At 41.9% G+C, this 20,912-nt stretch overlaps 1 protein-coding gene and 1 long non-coding RNA gene across 5 annotated transcripts in view; one reads left to right on the plus strand and one right to left on the minus strand.

The window, feature by feature from the left end:
* Positions 1–20,912, minus strand: part of DCLK1 (doublecortin like kinase 1) — a 207,537-nt gene that overhangs the window by 159,841 nt on the left and 26,784 nt on the right. The gene's annotated exons all lie outside the window — the stretch shown is intronic.
* LOC308476289 lies at positions 1,021–19,090 on the plus strand. The gene is made up of 4 exons (XR_013985832.1): positions 1,021–1,634; positions 16,721–16,776; positions 18,570–18,641; positions 18,761–19,090. It is a non-coding gene; the product is annotated as an uncharacterized lncRNA (long non-coding RNA).

A 20,912-nucleotide genomic window follows, 5' to 3' on the forward strand; every position in this document is an offset into this window, starting at 1 on the left:
AGGGAAAAAGTGAGTCTTATGGAACAAAAAATATGGTACTTGGCCAACCCTGACAAACAGAAATGGGAATCTACTCTGCTTCCCAGCTATACACCATTAGATACCAAGTTCTAGAATGATGCAACATTTGTCGTAATAACAATAAGAAACTCACCGGGGGAGGTGGGTACTTGTCAAATCAGAGGCCACATTTAGCCAGAATGCAACATTACATTTGGAGGTCAAGACTGAATGTTATCAAGATCCTGGGTCACATCCAGTGCAGCAGTTGCTTGCTAGCGCCACAGACTTCCACTTGTGCAATGGAACTTCCCTTTCCTCTCATCTCCCCCGGAGCCCTCCATGCACCCTCAAAATCTACTCCAGTGTTGGAGGAACCCCTGGGCAGATTTGGGGAGCACACACAGGAAAGGGGATTTTGTATCTGCAGCATTGGATACAACCCACCTTACGGCAGCTCTTACGTGGCAACACCTTACGTGGCAAGACTGTTTACTTTCCAGAGATGACTCAAGACATTTTGCTGCCTAATGCAAATGACCAAGTGGCATCCAGCCCTTTCACATGCATAGACTGACTCAGCAGCCTGTTGCATCTTACTCCAAAATGGCTGAATGGACAGCATCCTCCACTGCAGCTAAAGGTAGCTGATTAGCTGAAGGGTCTCTAGGCAGGTTGAATAGCACACTTCCTGTCCTCAGACGTCCATCTCACTCTGTCTAATGGTATGGCCTGTCAAGTGTGTTTCCTGCACATGCACTCTCAAGTCTATGTGGATGATATACCTGAAAATACATGCATTTAGGAATCATGTTTGAGCTAGTTTATACAGATATGCATACTTACATATGAAGACCACATTTTTACACATTTGCTGCAGGAAACACTATAGCAAGCATGTCTAGAGCTGCTAGGAGATGTTTTCAGAGATGCTTCAGAAAAACAGATAGCAGGAATGGGGGGTTTTCATCATGGAATCTGCGCAACATGTTGCTGAAGGAATAATCACTGGTCCTGACGGTAAGTCAAGAAAGTCAAGGAAGCAAATACTTTAGAGAAGCCCTTTATTCCTTTACCATGACTGAACTACAGCTGCTGCAGGAGGCCATGTGTTCATTTCCGTACATGCATGTATAAAATCTGACATAGTCTCCACAACCTCCTACCTGTTATATGCCTTCAGAATGCAAGGATGCCCTAAATGGGTCCTATTTGTTGCCATTTCATAACCCCACCCGCCTTTGTACTGAATTAGGTAAAAGCTCAGCATTTCCAGAGCTGATGCCACAGCAAGTCAATGATGATAAAGGTTGATATGATTCCATGAATCTTTAAGCAACTGCCTGGAACTAGTCTTCCATGCTTGATGCACTCTGCCTACCTTTTGTAAGATGCCAGATAATTTTAGCTCATGTTGTTTGACCCTTTTTGTTTTTCCTGGAGGCAAAGAATGCACACGTGTTCTCACTACATTATGAATCTGCTCTTTTTAATTATGTAAACTTGGCGGGAGGTTAAGACTCCTCATTTGTTTCAATTTACAGCTACCTATCACAGAGGAAGTTGATTCACAGGAAAGAAATCAAAGCTCTTCTTCTTGAAAGCTGATGATCTCCGGCAGGCTAGGGAAAAAGGTGAGAGCTGTTTCCTAGTTCTGCTGGATCTCTCAGCAGCTGTTGATACAATCGACCATAACATCCTTCTGGACCATCTAGAGGAGCTGGGAGCTGGGGGCACTGTTATGCAGTGGTTCCACTCCTTCCTCCTGGGCCGTGTCCAGAAAGTGGTGGGGGGGATGAGTGTTCAGACCCCTGGGCCCTCACTTGTGGAGTGCCTCAGGGTTTTGTCCTCTCCCCCATGCTTTTTAACATCTACATGAAGCCGCTGGGAGAGATCATCAGGGGGTTTGGGCTGGGTGTCCATCAATATGCGGATGATACACAGCTCTACCTCTGTTTTAAATCAGAACCAGTGAAGGTCCTGTGTGAGTGCCTGGAGGCGATTGGAGGATGGATGGCGGCTAATGGATTGAGGTTGAATCCTGACAAGACAGAAGTACTATTCTTGGGGGACAGGGGGTGGGCTGGTGTGGAGGACTCCCTGGTCCTGAATGGGGTAACTGTGCCCCTGAAGGACCAGGTGTGCAGCCTGGGAGTCATTTTGGACTTACAGCTGCCCATGGAGGCACAGGTCAGTTCTGTATCCAGGGCAGCTGTCTACCAGCTCCATCTGGTACGCAGGCTGAGACCCTATCTGCCTGCGGACTGCCTCGCCAGAGCGGTGCATGCTCTAGTTATCTCCCACTTGGACTACTGCAATGCGCTCTACGTGGGGCTACCTTTGAAGGTGACCCAGAAACTACAACTAATCCAGAATGCAGCAGCTAGACTGGTGACTGGGGGCACCGAGACCATATAACTCAGGTCATGAAAGACCTACATTGGCTCCCAGTACATTTCCGAGCACAATTCAAAGTGTTGGTGTTGACCTTTAAAGCCCTAAATGGCCTTGGCCCAGTATACCTGAAGGAGCGTCTCCACCCCCATCGTTCTGCCCAGACACTGAGGTCCAGTGCTGAGGGCCTTCTGGCAGTTCCCTCACTGCGAGAAGCAAAGCTGCAGGGAATGAGGCAGAGTGCCTTCTCAGTAGGCACCCTGTGGAATGCCCTCCCATCAGATGTCAAAGAGATAAGCAACTACCTGACATTTAGAAGACATCTGAGTGGATTGCTCTTATATCAGAGGAGCTTTCAGTCACGAATTCTCACCTGCATATTAAAGTGACACAGCCAAGGCACAGATTTACTATCTCATCTGTTGTTTGTGAAACTTGGCCTTAGCCACCGAGACTTGACCATCAAACTTAACAGCCCTGAAATATCTCCAATCATTGTGGAAAATTAACACTTGAATGCCTGAAAAGAAAAATATATCTGCCAGATGTCAAAGGGATAACAGATTCAGCACCAGGCAAGCTTCCCTGGAGATGAGAGGCCACTGGTGAAAATCGAAACCAGGTATTCCAAATCATAAGACTAAACAACATTACAATAATAAGTAGAAAAGAACATTCTTTTTAAGCTCATGCTTCTGTTCTGCAATGGATACCAATTTCCCCTGGCTTTAAAAACACTTCTATATGATGGCAGGAGACGTTGCCTTGGAAACTAGTGTGATCATAAAGCAATAGGCCACAGCTTCTCAAATGTTACCATGTGTGGTGGTGGCGGCGGGGGAATTGCACATCTCTTGCACAAAAATATCTGCTAAATATTTCCATATAAAGTGTTCTGACCACATATGTTCAAATTAAATTCTTAAGTTAGTGTTGCCAGACGTGTGTGTGTGTGTAATATGATATGTGTGTTTTCTGTTTTTTAGCATTATCCAGCTGAATTGTTGCAGACACACTGCCAAATGACAGGCTTAAAAGAGAGCGAGGATGTTATTTTAAAAAATAGTGAAAGAGGAAATTAGGTGCTCTTGTCTTTTCTTTGTATGAAGATAAAGGGCTGTGCAGGACTTCCCCTTCTCCTCCCACTGTGTGGCTCCAAAATATGTTCTAGGGGCTCCCCCAAACCTCTGAAACAGTTTTTGAGGATGTGGAGGGGCTGTAGGGGAGAGGAGAGGAGGGGGAAGTTCCATTCTGTGAGGAAGTCTGCTGCACAAGCAAAATGGCTGTGTTGGCCATTTTACCAATTTGCAGCTTGCTCTAAAAAGATTCAGCTAGATTACAGTAAGGACAACAAGTGTTGAATACTGAAGGGTTGAAATAAGAGATTTTGCACAGTGTGGCAAACCTAAAGTATATGCAGTTAAAAAGGTGTTCTGCAAAGAACAGGTTAGATCTATATTTTGTTATTTTTTAGAGTAAGCTCACTGAAATCAATGGACCTACCCCAAGAATGGGTAAGTACTGCCTAAACACCCTGTACATGTTTGCTACAGTGTTTGCAAACACATTTATGCTATGTATTCCAGTTCAGGACTGGGGCAGTGAAAACGTCTTTGTTGAAGGAATATAACTTATTTACATCTAGCTAGAATGAGTAGTACTTTGTATGGGACTTGTGCAAAAGATGTGCAGAATTAGGACCTTTTCACAGATTGGCCTGGACTCAAGAGTGAGCAGTTCCCAGGTCCAGAAGTTGGGGACTCCACCAGTTCTAGACAAACTTGCACTCCCTCTGAAGGAAGAGATACATAGTTTGAAGGTGCACTTAGATCCAACTTCGACACTGGAGGTCTACGTAACTTCCATGGCAAGGAGCACCTATTATCAACTTAGGATGCTACACTAACTATGCCATTTCCTGAGCAGGTATAACTTGATCACCACGATGAATGCATTAATAACCTCTGCATTGGTTTCCGATAATGCACTTGAGGCTGGAGTGGAAATTAAAGCTGGTGCAGCAAACCAGGTTGCTGAGTGGAACACCTGGATGAATACATATTACACCTGTGTGCTGACAGAACTATACTGGCTGTCCATCAGCCACCAGGTCATTTCAGTCTTATTAGTTCCATATAAAGCCTCGAACAACTTGGGATAAAATAGCCTGAAAGAACACATGCACCTGTATAGAAGAGTTTGGGTTTGATATCCTGCTTTATCACTACCCTAAGGAGTCTCAAAGCGGCTCACAATCTCCTTTCCCTTCCTCCCCCACAACAAACACTCTGTGAGGTGAGTGAGGCTGAGAGACTTCCGAGAAGTGTGACTGGCCCAAGGTCACCCAGCAGCTGCATGTGGAGGAGCGGAGATGTGAACCCAGTTCACCAGATTGCAAGTCCACTGCTCTTAACCACTACACCACACCCATAAAGATCACTAGATCATCAAGGAAATTTTACATCACACCCTACAGAATATCACAGGGCAGTGTTTTTCTGACATTGCCCCTGCATTATGCTATGCCCTTTCCCCCTGCCATATGTTGCTTCAGACATCTTGTAAAGAGATAGCCTTTTGCCCCGGCTTTCCCTGACCCATAAGATTAGAATCTGTTATTACTGAATTCCTGTTTGTATCTGTTTTCAGAATATTGCCTTACTGGTTCTTGTGCTGTTTCAGGATACTGTTTCACTGTTTTTATGACGTATTTTTTGTATATACTTATATGATACTTTAAAGCAACTTTGAAATGTTTAAATAATGTAAAAATGGAAGAAGAAAATTCATAGATGGAAAGTTTTCAATCTTTTCTTTTCCCTGTACCCCTTAAAAAAAAGTCTCCAGTGACTGAACAATGTGGATTGGGCACAGGAGGCCTCTTGGGGAAGCACATCCCACCCTAACTAGCCCAAAACTGTTCAGACAAAAAACCTGTATCAAGAGCAAGAGTCTGCCAGATATAACCATCTTTCCAGTTGATACTGTAGTTCAGTGAGCCTGAAACAGGAGACTGCCTCTTCTTATGAAGCAATGCAAAGAGTAGTCTAGGTGAAGACTAAAGTATCTGCTAAAGACATAGATTTTGAAAGAGGGCTCTAGAAACATTAAAGCCATACAGCATGGGTAGGCAAACTAAGGTCCGGTGGCCGGATCCAGCCTAATCGCCTTATAAATCCGGCCTGCAGACGGTCCAGGAATCAGCGTGCTTTTACATGAGTAGAAGGTGTGTTTTTATTTAAAATGCATCTCTGGGTTATTTATGGGGCATAGGAATTTGTTCATATTCCCCCCCCCCAAAAAAATAGTCCGGCCCCCCCACAAGGTCTGAGGGACAGTGGACCGGTCCCCTGCTGAAAAAGTTTGCTGACTCCTGTCATACAGGATTTGCCAAGACGACACCTTTGAAAGGAATATAGAATAAATATATTTCAAATAAATATATTTGAAAATGGCAAAGTTTTGCAAGAGGCTAATGATTACTGTGAGCTACTTTGACAGCTGACCCAGAGGAAGCAGAGTGGGCCCAGTCAGAGAGTAATCAGCAGGCATTTGAGAAGATTAGGATATAAGATAAGATAAGGACACAACAGTCCAGAGCCTTCGACTGAAGCACTCAAGTACGAGGACCAGCTGGCATTGCAGTGTGACACATCAGAGACAAAGGTAGCAGCTGCCTGGTTAGAGGAGTCTCAGACAGCACCAACTGCATTTACCGACAGTCAGAAACAGAAAGGGAAGATGCACCAATTGAGGGTGAATCATTGGTCACCCTCTTTGGGATGGGACCATTCAGTCAATTCACATTTGACCAGACTGAGCAACATGCCAAAGCCATTACTGTTGGCTGAAGTCAGCAACTTGTGATTGTTCCCTCCATCTGTGTCTTCGCCAGTATCATTGAGTTGTCTCCCATCTGCTTCCATAGTTCTCCCACTCAGTTCAATCTGCACTAATAGTGAAGCTTTACCTTGCGACACATTTACTTTCCTGGTAAAGGTCCTCTGGAAGCACATTTTGCCATCTGGGATTTTTGGAATATAAAGATGTGAGGTGTTTTCAAAATGAATCAAATAATTTTGCAGCACCAGTCCAAGACACTTTGTTGTCTGAGATGTAATAGGAAATGGTGTTCGTAGCACCCTAGGCCGGTCTAGTTAATTTTGCACCTGAGCCAGGAAATCCCACAAGACAAAAAGATACAATGTTAATAAAGAAATAAAATTATTTACAATTTGCTACCCTTGGATGCAAGAAGATCAAACCTATCCATTCTTAAGGAAATCAGCCCTGAGTGCTCACTGGAAGGACAGATTGTGAAGCTGAGGTTCCAATACTTTGGCCACCTCATGAGAAGAGAAGACTCCCTGGAAAAGACCCTGATGTTGGGAAAGATGGAGGGCACAAGGAGAAGGGGACAACAGAGGACGAGATGTTTGGACAGTGTTCTCGAAGCTATGAACATGAGTTTGACCAAACTGCGGGAGGCAGTGGAAGACAGGAGTGCCTGGTGTGCTCTGGTCCATGGGGTCACGAAGAGTCGGAGACGACTAAACAACTAAACAACAACAACAACCCTTTCATGACACCCCAAAGCAGCTGCCCGAGGTGGCTGCCTCACTCTACCTAACGGTAGGTCTGGATATCTGATGGTTTATAATCTTCCTTTTAACTAATTTTCTCAAAGAAGTTTATGGCGCCAGGATCACCCTCTCCCAAGAAATGGGTGTTGCCAAGGTTCTTGAAGATTGAGACACAGTAAAGCAAGAAAACTGTAGCAAGCAGCTGACATCATTGGCAGTAATGTATTATTAAAATATCAGTAAATGCAAGAGCAGCAACAAATGTTCACTGGCTGATCTCACTCTGTTGGGCTGCTAGTCAAATGCAGGAAATTTTCAAAGCTTTCAGTTCCTAATGAGTCTCTAGGGTTCTCTATGAATGAGTTTTCAAAAGTATGTGCAGGAGGTGCAAAGAAGAGGGAATCAAGGGAGTTTTAAAGGACCGGTGGTGATATCAAGCAGTCTCGACCATCTAGGGAATACGGTAATGCCTTAATAATACACAACTCAGTAGTACTTTACTGGTAACAAAGAAGGTCTCACTTCTTGGCCTTTCCACTCTATGTTCACCCAGAACTGGACAATGGCTGCTATGGATGAATGTGTTTGCATTTTGCATTTTCTGTTTTTTATATTGTGATTTTATGTTGGGAACTGCCCTGAGATCTATGGGTATAGGGTGGTACACAAATTTTTAAAATAAATAAATAAATATGTTAACAAAGCAATTACATGAGGAAGAGTATCTTAATAGGTCAAGTTCTGGAATTGCTTCCAATACCTGTTTTGTTGTTTTGGAGTTGCTTCTGATACCTGTTTTGTTGTTTCTCTGGGAAAAAGCACTACAGATAAAAGCACTACAGCTTAATAACAGTAGTTTCATGTGTACAATTTAAGAGCAGAATTTCTACCCTTTTGTTTTCACGTCTCTGTGCTTGACAATCAGAATGTGGGAGGGAATCTATGGATTGTCAGTTTAGAAACAAGTTATTCTGGAACCTGATCTTAGAAACTAATGAGTTCTACTTAACCACTTCTTCCATTACATAAATAAAATGCTAACATAGATTGAATGCTTTTCCAGGTGTCCAGTTGTTTTAAGGATGTGCTTTCATTTTACTGTGCAGCATTTTAAAACTCGATGCTGCCCAAAGCCTTAATAGTAGAATATGCTAGAAATCTAAATAAAAAAATACTCTTCCATTACTCATTATTTAAAAATAAAATTGTGTAAAATGAATATAAACCAGATTGTTCTAATAGACGTTCAAGTCGGATCAAATAGGATTTGGATGATTTTTCTAGCACCACCACATATAAGATTTCATTAAAAATGACACCGCATGAGACTAGCATAATGCAACTTGAATCTTTGCAATCATTTATAGGTTATTTGATGCCACTGGAAATTTCTCCTTCTTCCCAGGCAAGGGATTCTTAAAGCAGGTTGTGGAAACAAGTCATGCACACAAGTGGTTGACTCATCTCAAAATTTATATTCCCGACTGCCACTGCAAATCCTCCTTCCCCAAATCCAAGATTGGATTACTGTGCCTTCTCATCCCTCTGCATGCAATCAGCCCTCCAAGGAAATACCTCCATGATCTGCCCAGTTCACATGTTTGCACATTTCCCAGAGGATGGAGAACTTGTGGCTTTCCTGTTTAGGGAAGTTTTTAATGTTTGAAGTTTTATTCTGTTTTTAATGTTCTGTTGAATGCCGCCCAGAGCGGCCAGGGAAACCCAGCCAGATGGGCAGGGTGGAAATAATAAATAATTATATTATTATTATTCCAGATGTTGTGGACTACAAATCCCATCATCCCTGACCATGCTGGTCAGGACGGATGGGTACTGAAGTTCAACATCATCTTGGAGGGCCACAAGTTCTAGCAATAGAGGATCTACCACTGAAAGTCACAGGAAGATCACTCCTTCTTCAATGTTCAAATCACTCCAAGATCCCCACCTCAAAACAGAACAATTCTTTCCTTTTCTTTTTTTAAGCTTGCTGAAATGTGCAGTTATCCTTTTTCTAGGATGACTGATGAAAGGGGAGGAATATTCAGTACCCATATAAAATAAAGTCTACAGAATTATCCTCAAAGCCTGGGCAGCCAGTTTTGCTCCAAGAGAAAAGGGGAATAGTATTTTCCATTCTCAGCCTCCACCTCCTTCTCTACCATATTGCAAAGCAACAGACTTTGAGGGTCATACCATGTCCATCTACTGGAACAGACAAACCTCACTAACACCACTTAATCCCTCAAAGCTCGTTTCCCAAAATCTTTATTAAGGGATACACCAAGGCCATCTGAATGCATGTCACGATAAAATGCACTGTCTAACTTAATTCTTCTATCTTACGGGAAAAGCCAGATCATTGAATAATCAGATTTAGCTATCAGTACAGCAGAGGATCTAAGGTTTTAAACCAATTTAAAGCCTGCAAATACCATATGCCAGCTGACAAAATAAAGCAGTATAATTGATTCTAATACTCACCCGCTATAAACACCAGCATGACAAAGAGAAATGGTTGTATCAAGTCTTAACACAATGGCAACAGGTCGCCTGCACTCCAGGCCCTATGCCTGGAATGACAAATAACAGTCAGCGCAGCCATCCTGCTATCAAATCCTTCCTAAAGGATTTTCACTCATTTAAGTCCCCCACACAGCCTTTTAAAAAATGACACAAAATGTTTTATTAATTCCACTTTCAACTACAGGGCAATATATTGCTCTTGAGAATGACTATGAGGCATACCTGTTGAATACTATGTAGTAGTCCCATCAGTTACAAATCTGCTGATGAGAGACTGGTACTATTTTACAAGGCCTGGCTCAAGTAAAATTGCCGCCACCTTCCTTCATTCTACTTGCACATGAGCAGGTTGTTGTGTTTAAAAAAGAACACCTATAAGCAACCTAAATACAAAGGCAACCTGAACGCCATACAGGTTTTGCATTGCTTGTTGATGATGCGTTTTTCTGTATGAACTCCATTGCCATAATTTTCCATATATACAATGACTGTAGCTACCTTCTATTTACCTCTTCTCTTAGGGCAACCCCCTCAAAAAAAAGGCAGGTCCAGTTTGCACATAACGCTTGACATCAAAAAATCATTGTGCATACTCTGGAGAGAAGAGCACGGTCATTTTGCTTCTCCTCCAGTCCTGCTGTTACTGCTTTACTGTAGGTTAAGCTATGGTTTGGCTTACAATTAAACCGCAATCCCAGGTTCAGATACAGCTCCCCCAGACAAACCACAAGTGGTAAGCCACAAAACAAACCTTGACTACAGGGTCACAGCCAAGACAGGGTCATAGAGACATAGCTCAGTGGTAGAACATGTGCTTTGCATGCAAAAGGTTCCAAGTTCAATCCCTGGCATCTTCAAGTGGGGCTGGAAAATACCCATTGTCTGAAATCCTGGAGGGCCATTACCAGTCAATGCAAAGTACACTGAACTAGATGGATGAACTGTCTGACTTGGCACAAAGCAGCTTCCTATAATGATTATAATTCTGACCACATGCACATTAGCTAGCCTGACACTGAACTACTGTACACATGGCTATTTTGTTAAGCTACTGGATGATAGCAATATATGTGTGTGTGTTTTGTTGAGAAGACCGCAGGACACAAAGATTTAGACCACACAGGAAACCTGGCATAGATTCAGCAGAGACTACTTAAAAAAACCAAAAAACCCATTGCTGGTTAATTACAGTGAAACCTAGAACCAGAAGGTGAAGAAAGAGCAAATGGTTACATTTTCAGTTCAATGAGCTTTACAGTTTGTTTCATTATACAGTGATACCTCAGGATAAATGTGCTTCAAGTTAAGTATTTTCGGGTTGCACTCCACGGCGACCCGGAAGTAAAGGAGCGCGTTACTTTCAGGTTTCGCCGTGTGCGCATGCGCAGACGGTCAAAATGATGTCATGCGCATGCGCGGAAGCAGCGAAATGCAATCCATGGATGCAGGTTGCATTCGCTTCAGGATGCGAACGGAGCTCCGGAATGGATCCTGTTCATATCCCAAGGTACCACTGTATTTGAGATGCTACCTCAAGGGATTCCTCCCATTTTTTGGCTGGCTGAAGGTGGGGGATTACAAAATGAATAGCAAAAAGTATATTGAGAATATGGCTTAGCACATGCATAAAACCATTTTCATGCCTACTACTCTATGAGTTAAGCAATACAGGACTCATGATACAGTACTCTGCTTTATGCTGTCCATCTCCAAAACTACTGGATGCACGTATGTTCCCTAGATTTCATGCCAAATAGTTGGGAGAAGCTGTATAGCTCAATAGCAGCTTTCAGGTTTTGTAATGCACAGTAGATTTAATCCTAGGCCTTTCCAGATGTAAGAACTCAGGGAGCAAGGCTGGAAAGACCATGAGAAACCATCAGAGTCAGCCATCCAGGTCTAGATGGTTGGTTCAAAGTAGTACAATGCTGCTCCTTCTAAAACCTTGCTTTCCACAAGCAGCCTTGAACTCAGTGACTTAGTAAACCAATCAGATGCTTACCAAATGCATCAACATGCAAAAGTATCCTGGGAGACACGACACAGGTACAAGCGTGTCAAGAACATTTTTGGAATTCATTTTTAAAAACCCAGCCATCCCCATCTTAATTCAAATCTCTCTGAATCTACACAATTAAAGCCTTTAATTAGGAGACAGTTTTCGCAGGAGAGAGAAGTAGCTTTTTATAGAACTAAATAACTTTACGATGAGCACATCTGCATTGGAAAGGTCAGCTATTAATTTTGTGGGAGCTGCTTGTCATTCTATCACCTGGAAGAATAGCTTTGAAGAATCCAAGACTTAATTATAGCAACAATTCAGTCTCCCTCCTTTTGTGGGCTCGTACATTTAGGCAAGTGCAACAGTCTACAGAGCATACTGTTTGAAGATGTCTATTGGCTAACTCAATGAAACACTCCATCAGTGCTTCCAATATGCTTTTTTGATGAACACGAAGCACTTCCAGTGTTTACAGATTAGACATCCTTAACAGGAATTTTGTTTGATTTAAATTGATTTCGCTGTGTCCATTCACAATGAGCACGGTCTGAAGTGAAGATAATGACATTAGCATGACTTGGGCATTGACAATTATATTAGTCACCGTGAACAGAAACTAAATATTCAGAGAACAGAAAAGGCTTCAAGGGAATTTATTCTCTCCTTATGAGTAAGCCTTCATAGACCATTTCCAGGAGAACACTTCATTTATTTAGGAGGCATAAGGTCACATTGGCACAAACAGCAAAAGAAGAAGAAGAAGAAGAAGAAGAAGAAGAAGAAGAAGAAGAAGAAGAAGTGGTGGAGGGGGAGAATTCTCTCTATGAAAGCCAGATATATAAAATGGAATGTTTACCCATTCACTACTAGGACAGATGAAACTGCCTTATACCAGGCCAGGCTACCTATCTAGCCAGTGTTTCTGTTTTGAATAACAGAAGTTCTCAAGTGTCTCAGGTAGAGGAAATAACAAATGGAGAGAGTGTTGTTGCATCTGGGTCCTACTTATGGGCTTCTGATAGACATCTGGCTAATCAGGATGTGGAAGAGGATGCGGATGGGGCTTCTGACCTGGTCCAGCAGGACTTTTTTTAGGTATCCTCATCATCAAGTAGTTTGTGAGTACCTGATGCTAAAGTGAAGCTAAGCAGGTGTGGATCTGGTCAATCCCTTGGATGGAAAATAATTGCAATCCTCATATAAAGAGTAGAACAGACATAAAATAAAACCATTTTAAAGGCATGCAGATCAGCAGCAGTCACACAAGAATTGTGATGCAGTCAAATGGTGGCTGGTAATTCAGAAGTAGAAACCTCATTTTCAAACTGACTGTACATTACTGATCTTTTATGGCACTCTTCAGAGTATTTTCTTTTCAAAGTGGGAATACACACTTGTAGCAATCAAAAATACATCTAAGAATTTCCTTGATTCTATTTATGTGCTGGCAGATTTACAAATGCATATTTAACAGAATCACGTTAAACACACTATGCTCTAAATAATGCATACTGAGTCAGTGATCAAAGTCTTTTTATTATAAAAGTTGGAGAAATATATGTAATTTTAGTATTACACTGAATTCGATTTTACGCTAATAGATTCTGCCTTATTTTTATTTATTTAGCTCATTTATATACCACTCCATGTATCAAAGAAATCTCTGAGAATCCACATTTTAAAACAGCACCAACCAATTAGATATGAATTCACTAACAGTAAGCAGCATATACAAATACCAGCACTATATATTCACATTGTTGCAGGAGTTAGAAAAGCACAGAGTCTATGTCTTTAACGCAGTAAGTCAAATAAGATGAGCAAATGAATTGGCCTTCTACCAGATGGTACTCAGTTTTAGAGAAAACCCTTTCTTGAATGCATTGCTCTTGAATAAATGAAAATAATTGTTCTAATGTGCTGCCTACTTCCACAGCTTTAACCACCATTAGGCACATTTCAGTGGAAGAATTTCCCACAAGGGAGTTCTGAAAAGATCATAACACACACACATTTTGCCCTTGCTCATCACAACTGCACCATTCAGAGCTTAGCATTTCAGATAGTTTTGCTATTCCCTTATTCCAACCTCTCCTCTCTACCCACTTAAAAAGCAACAACTTGAATTCTGTTCATCGACTTCTTAAGTGAAAAGTTTTCAGCCATAGGTTCTTCCAGGTGGGTCTTTATCAGTGGGATTGCTGTTGTTCATGCATGTATGCTTCTTCTTTTTTTGGCAGTGTCCAATATCATTGGCATCAAAATGACATTTCACATTTTTTCACCATTTAATATGGATTTTCCCTATTCCCACTCACGGAGCTACAGTTCCCACAGTTCCCTTTGAAGAGGGACTGAGTGTTAACTCATTCTGAGAAATGGGGCTCTGTGAGGGGAATGGGGGGGGGGGTCCTCCAAACAACTTTCAGCACCATTAAATGGCAGTTCCTGAGATTCTTTGTGGGGAACCCATGACTGTTTAAAGTGCTATGGCACTGCTTTAAAAGTATAGTGCAGGTGAAGACTATGAAGATTTCTCCCCTCGTCCCCTGCTTATGAGTAGGGCTGCTCCAAGGTCTCCTAGTTAGTCTCAGCAATATGAAAATACAGACACCCATCCAACATGGCCGTGATACTAAAAAAAAATAATCAAATTCTTTTGAGAGTTATAATAGCATCACTAGGGTATGATCCCTTTTATCAACCTACAGAGAAACCAGGGCTTCAAGTAAAGTCTCCATGCCAAACCTAGATCCAATACCAGACTAAAATACACCTGAATCATACTGCTGGCAAACTCATTCCCTTGGGTGCCAAATCTGTTTCTGAAATTGCTTAACACCATTTAATCTACAACTTCGACAGTGCTTTTCCTCAAGATGCCATGCCTAAAAAGAAAGAAGCTATTCAATAGGGATGGGAGAGGAAAAATAAGTCTAGGATGGGACTCTGTGCACAATAAACATTTTGTTAAGGCAGCCTGGCTCTTTCCCACTCACTAATCTTGAATATAAATGTGCACAATAAAACATAGCTGCTGTCTTAGCCAATTACTTTGAAAATCTGAGCGCCGCTTAAGCATATGATGCTTAAGTGTATACTTTAGCATTTCCTCTTCAAAGGACTCCAATTATGCTCTCCACAGAGAATTTGCCCCTTTTACTGTAGTTAACAGGGGCAAGTCAGTGCTAAGTCAGCTTCCAGGAAAGATACAGGTTCACAGATATGGTAGATTAAAAGTGTTTCTTAATCAAGGGAAGGGCTGCCAGGGCTGGCCCAGCAACAAGTCACAGTGAAATACCAGTATGTGCTTCTGGTGGCAGACCAGGAGGGGTGGCAAATTGCACCCCATCAGCCACACATAGTGGGGCCCACTGAGGTCACAACTATTGGGCCTGCTCATCTATTGGTCAACTCTCAGCTGCAGCTGCAGCTGCAACTGCTACTGGTGTGCCAGTGTGGCATAGCAGTTAGAGTGTTGGACTTTGAGAACAGGGTTCAAATCCCTGCTCAGCCATGAAACTGACTAGGTGACGTTGGGCCAGTCACAATCTCTCAGCCTAATCTACCTCACTGGGCTGTTGTGAGTATAAAAAGGGAAGGAAGAGAGCGACGTGTGCCACCTTGAGCTTCTTAGAGGAAATGTGGGATACAGAGGGAATAAATATATAAATCCCACTAGTGCAGCCAGGCCACCCACCTCAAAGTACAACACTGCAGGGTGAGAATGGCCCCCCAAATCCTGTGGTGGAAGGAAAGGAGGGAGGGGGCTGCCGAGGAGATAGCAAGGGAGCTGCAACAGAAGGTGGCAGCACAATGTATAATCATAGAATTATATAGTTGGAAGGGACCAAGGGGGTTGTCTAGTCCAACCCCCTGCAATGCAGAAATCTTCTGCCCAACATGGGGTTCAAACCCATAAGCCTGAGATTAAGAGACTTATGCTTTACCAACTGAGCTATCCCAGCTGTAGTGTTGCACTAGGACAAGGACAGGCTTTTTTACCAGTGCGTCACTTTTCATTTTACGTTAGTTTAAAATCATTTATAAAATTCTTAATTTTTTTTAAAAATATCACTTAAGCTGTGTGCATTACAAAACAAACAAAATCATTAAAATGAAACAGCGGTGTCAAAACAGGTAAACACGCATAAAAAAATAATGAAACAAAAATGCAAGGGAGCCAAACATATAACAGGAACCAGGTTTATAGGTCAGTGGAAGCATGGGCAAAAAGATAAGTCTTAACAGAACATCTGAGGCAATTGGTGGCAGTCGCATGAGGCAGGTTGAAGGAGTGGCAACAGTATTATGGGAAACAGAAGCGGGGACACACAAAAAGAGGTGGGGTGGCAACACATGCCACGCCTACAGATGCCAATGAAATTCAGAGCAACATAGCAATATACCCATCAAGAAGCCACAGTTCCGTAATGCACTATAAAAGGAACATTAGAAACCAGGACAGAAGTGCTAGCATCTGGGAGTCAGGAGAGGGGGGATATTGGTTTGTTCTTGTTCTTTTTTATTATGTATTTTGTGGTTTTTTATGTTGTGAACTGCCCTGAGATCTACAGATGAAGGGCAGTATATAAATATAAAAAATAATAATTATGAATAATAATTATAACCAGGTGAACTAACACAATAATTCCCACATCTAAATATGCCCTAAGTATTTACATAATGCAGTTTTTGACTAAATGTCGTCTTCTTTTAAGTTAGCACAAGTAACAAGTTTTCTGCACGAACTCTAGAACCTCAGGCATGAGCATTCTTGACCTCCTCTGTTGCTTTTCCAGGAGATTTTCCCACAACTGTTGCAGTGTACATTTCCTTATAAAGAAATGATGACTAAGCAAGTGCTGGATTACTTGACTGGCATAGTACAATGGACCCTTGTATGCTTCTTTCTTGGATGTGAAAGGGAAAAACCAATGCCACCACAGTCCAGTAACTCACTTAACATCTCTTAAACCACATTCTATAATGTTTCACAGTGATTACCCTGCCCTTCTCTCAGCAGTCCACTGAGGCACAAACCAGCATTGCCTAATTCATAAAGGCCAAATTAAAAGAACTAAGATAGAAGTTATGAGAAGATACAGTCAAGATCACATAGAGTTGTGTTTTTTCATGTTAGTAAATGGTGACAGAGAGGGGGATGAGTCTATTTTGAAATGTTTAATTCTTACCCGTTGCCCCATTTTTTCAGATTAAAATCTCCCTGTGAAGTTGGCAATCTCTGGAAGCTAGCTTTCTACAAAAGCTGTAAGTGCTCTGGATGCAGACAGGGATATGACACCCATCTAGGGATTCAAGGAAGCACATCACAGGATGCAGGAGACAAGAAAAGTAAATGATTTTTGTGAGAAGTCTCACAAACTGTACGAGAAAGGTTGGAAGGAACAATCAGAAATACAGTGGTACCTCAGGTTACAGATGCTTCAGGTTACAGACTCCACTAACCCAGAAATAGTACCTTGGGTTAAGAACTTTGGTTCAGGATGAGAACAGAAATTGTGCGGCGGCAGAGGGAGGCCCCATTAGGTAAAGTGGTACCTCAGGTTAAGAACAGTTTCAGGTTAAGAACGGACCTCTGGAACGAATTAAGTTCTTAACCCGAGGTACCACTGTATATTAGAAGAGAAGAGATATTGGTATACGTATAGAGGGGGAATAAACCAACCTTGAATTAACAATAGAAGGACAACAGTACAAATGACATCAAAATTCTGGCAGTTAAACTGTTGGGACAGAGGTGAGAGGAAATTACCAAAAAGGAGAGAGGGGGCAACACAGAAATTTGCAGTAACCAAGGCATGATCTGGCTATAGCAGAGAGGATGAAAACTGAATGTATCTATATATTCTTCTCTATATCTTAAAAATCTAAGGCTGTCATCATGCAGCTCCCATCTGGTACCATGTGCTGTCTTCAACATGAAGTTCCAGATTTATTGTAGTAATTTAGAATAGCTATTTTATTAACAAGCCCACCCTCATATATGTATGACATTCATCAACTGAACTTAGCCTTCTCCAACAAACTCTAACAAACCAACTGGCAGACCTGTTCTTAAATTTCCACTCTTCTCAAAGTTACATATTGTCACAGGTATCTGTTCAAAAAAAGGCTGCTGAATAGGAGGCAGGAGGAGACACAGAATGGGGGGGGGGGGAGTCCATGTGCAAGGGGGAGGTGAAAAAGGGAGGAGGAGGAGGGTGGAGAAAAGGGTTGAAGATAAGAATTGATGGTGGTTACCAAAAAAGAGAGGAAGGAATAGGAGGCCTGAGAATGGGGGTAAAGATGAGAGCGGAGATACAAAAGGGATTACGCAACAGGAGGAGATGATAGCGTAATGCAGGGCTGCAGAACAGAAGACAGAAGTAGCTCCAGAAATGGGGTTAGGAAGGAGAAATGGGAGCTTAGTAATTGCATGGGGTAGGAAGGGGAGCCTCTAGTTGTCAGATGTTGTTGGACCACAGCTCCCATCATCTCTGACCACTGATTAGGAATGAAGGAGGTTGCAGTCCAACAGCGTCTGATGCCCCAGGGTTGAGAAAGGCTGCTCTAGGGTGTTAATGCGGAGTGATGGGGGTGAGCAGATCAAGTGCAGCCCCTAGGTCTAACAAAGTCCTCAGGACATGACTGCATGACATCAGTACAGATGGTGGGAAACCAAGGCAGATATGTACACATACCAAAAGATTTATTCTTCTCCAAAGAAAGACAGCTTCATCCTCATTGTTTCACATAGATGGACACCCATTCAAAATGGCTTCTTCAGCTAAACTGCTTCAGTAGCAATAAAATACTGACATTTTATTTCAGCCAGTCAATTAAAAACACACACAAACCTCATAACAGTATATATTGGCTGTTCTTCATGAGATGTGCTCTCATATAGGTTCATTTTTATTATTCCAATACAAAATGGCAGAAATTGATTTTAAATTTTGACTTCCTTTGCCAGAAGTACACTAGAATTAAGTTAAATCACTGAAGATACATAGTGACATGCATGGCCCAAAGCTGCTAATTTTACATTTCTGTTTACTAAGATGACCCGGATTATAGCTTCTCCTTCCAACCCCCTGCAAGTTTATTATAAGGAATATGTCAGTGAGCAAGAGGTAAATTTCATGGTAATCCCAAATGATGTAAGCAAGCCAACATTTTATTCCAAGATAGCCCATTATACTTGATACATGCTACTTATTTATTTTAAATATCGCATTTTGTTTATTTTCAGGCTGCCAAATACAGGAATCTCATCTGAAAGGAACGTGGAAAAACCTTCTGTTGCTATTTTTGTAAAGTGTCAACTGGCAATGCTTAATCAGCCCCAAGTAATTTTGCCTCGTTTAGAGCAACAATGCTTTCCTCTACTTACTTCCAAAATAAAACAAGCCAATTAATTCAATGGCTAGGAAGCATGCTAGCTTTGACACCAGCTCACAGTAAAATCTGAGCTATGCTTGTTATAAGCTCTGTATTAACACCGAAAAATAAAAATAAAAATGCTATACCACTTCAGCATTCTCTCAGAAATGAGATTCTCTCAAGCACCACCAACCTCCTCTTCTGCATACACACAGCCATTTTTGGCCGCAGAATTTATTTCTATTGTATAACTACTGCTTATTATGCAAGTTATATAGATTTGCAGGATGATTAATTTGCGACATTTTTTAAGGAAGGGTGGTGATTTGGAAGCAGTTTTTTTAAAAAAAATAATAAGGTTTGTTAATATGAGGACCTCATCTGAAGTAACATTAAAATCTTCCACTGTCTACCAGTGCCAGGAATCAAATCCTTGGGCAGCAGCAGCAACCTTGCAGTTCTTTGTGCTAAAGAAGCTAGTTCCTTAGCAACCAATGAAGACAACTGTGTTGCCAAGGAAATGTGAAAGACATTTATAAAAAAAGTATGAAAGAAAGCAACAGCAGAAGCCACACACACACACTCTTTTAGTAATTTTTGTACCACGTACAATAAAATATTTCCCTTCTTAAATGGGGCTAATGCTGGGTCTATTGAAAGTTGCTTTACCTTACTGAGGGTTTCTTTGTTTTGAAAAATGTCTATACGAATACAGAACTTTCGGCCTATGCCACCATCTCTCAAGTAGTAGTGGAATTCCAAAAAGTACTTTAGGCAAAAGGTTATGTCTCAATACTAAATCACATGCTTTGTGTACAAGAGGTACAAGATTTCCTTTCTGGGCAGCCAATAATGAGTAAAGTGGTACCTTGGTTCTTGAACTTGATGCATTCCGGAAGTCTATTTGACTCCCAAAACCGTTCGAAAACCAAGGCACGGCTTCCAATTGGCTGCTGGAGCTTCCTGCACTCAATCAGAAGCCACATCAGACATTCAGCTTCCAAAAAACGTTTGCAAACCGGAACACTCACATCCGGGTATGCAGTGTTTGGGAGCCAATTTTTCGGGAGCCAAGCCGTTCAACTACCAAGGTACCACTGTATTGGCCCTCTTCTGAGTGATAGCCCCTCTGATGTTTGAAGAAAGCAAATGCTCTCTAGTCTTCTATTCTCCAGACTAGAAATACCAGTTCCTCCAATCTTTCATCACTGGAATTGTTTTCAATATCCCTGGTAATTTCCCCAGTCCTCCTAAACCTGTTCCAATTTATCAACATCCACCTTAAAGTGCAGTACCCAGAACAGGACACAATACACCCGATTAGATCTGGCTACTTGGAAACTACTATTATTTTATTGCAGCCTATATCACGCTAGCCATGTCTGCAAGCTGGCCACAACCCCCTCCCTCCAACTGGCTGTAGCCATTTACTATACAATCATCACAGTAACTGGTATGGCAAAAGAAACAGTTGATATAATTGTGCTGTTCCTTCCTGGAGATGTCCAAGATGAAACGAAACAGCCACAATGGTAAGGGATTCCCGAAGCACTCTAAAGTTCAGACTTCAGGCAAGTTGGTAAAAGCAGCAATATCAAGCTGACAAAGTAAAATTGTCTTTTAATTGACCTCCATCTCTTAGCAATTACCATGTCAGATTGCTTTCAACAAGCATGTCCAAGCCATAAACTCCTGCTGACGCTGGGAATATAACCCTCCAGGGGAGAACAAATCACATACATTTGAGTTTTCATGCTTTGGAGCTGACTAAACATTTCTACCAATGTTGAGAAATGGGAACATGGGACCGCGCTGCCTTACCCAGAGGCAGACTATTGGGCCATGCAGCTCTGTATTGTTTGCACTGACTGACAATAGCTTTCTGGGGTTTCAGACAGGGGTCTCTCCCAGCCTTACCTGGGGGTGCAAGGGTCCAAAACTTCTACATGCAAACCAGATGCTCTACCACTGGGCTACAATGTTTCTCCTGAAATTCTTGTGCCTGAAGATGATAGGCATTT

Source organism: Podarcis pityusensis (assembly GCF_964106645.2).
Source record: "Podarcis pityusensis genome assembly, chromosome: 4".
Lineage (NCBI taxonomy): Eukaryota > Metazoa > Chordata > Lepidosauria > Squamata > Lacertidae > Podarcis > Podarcis pityusensis.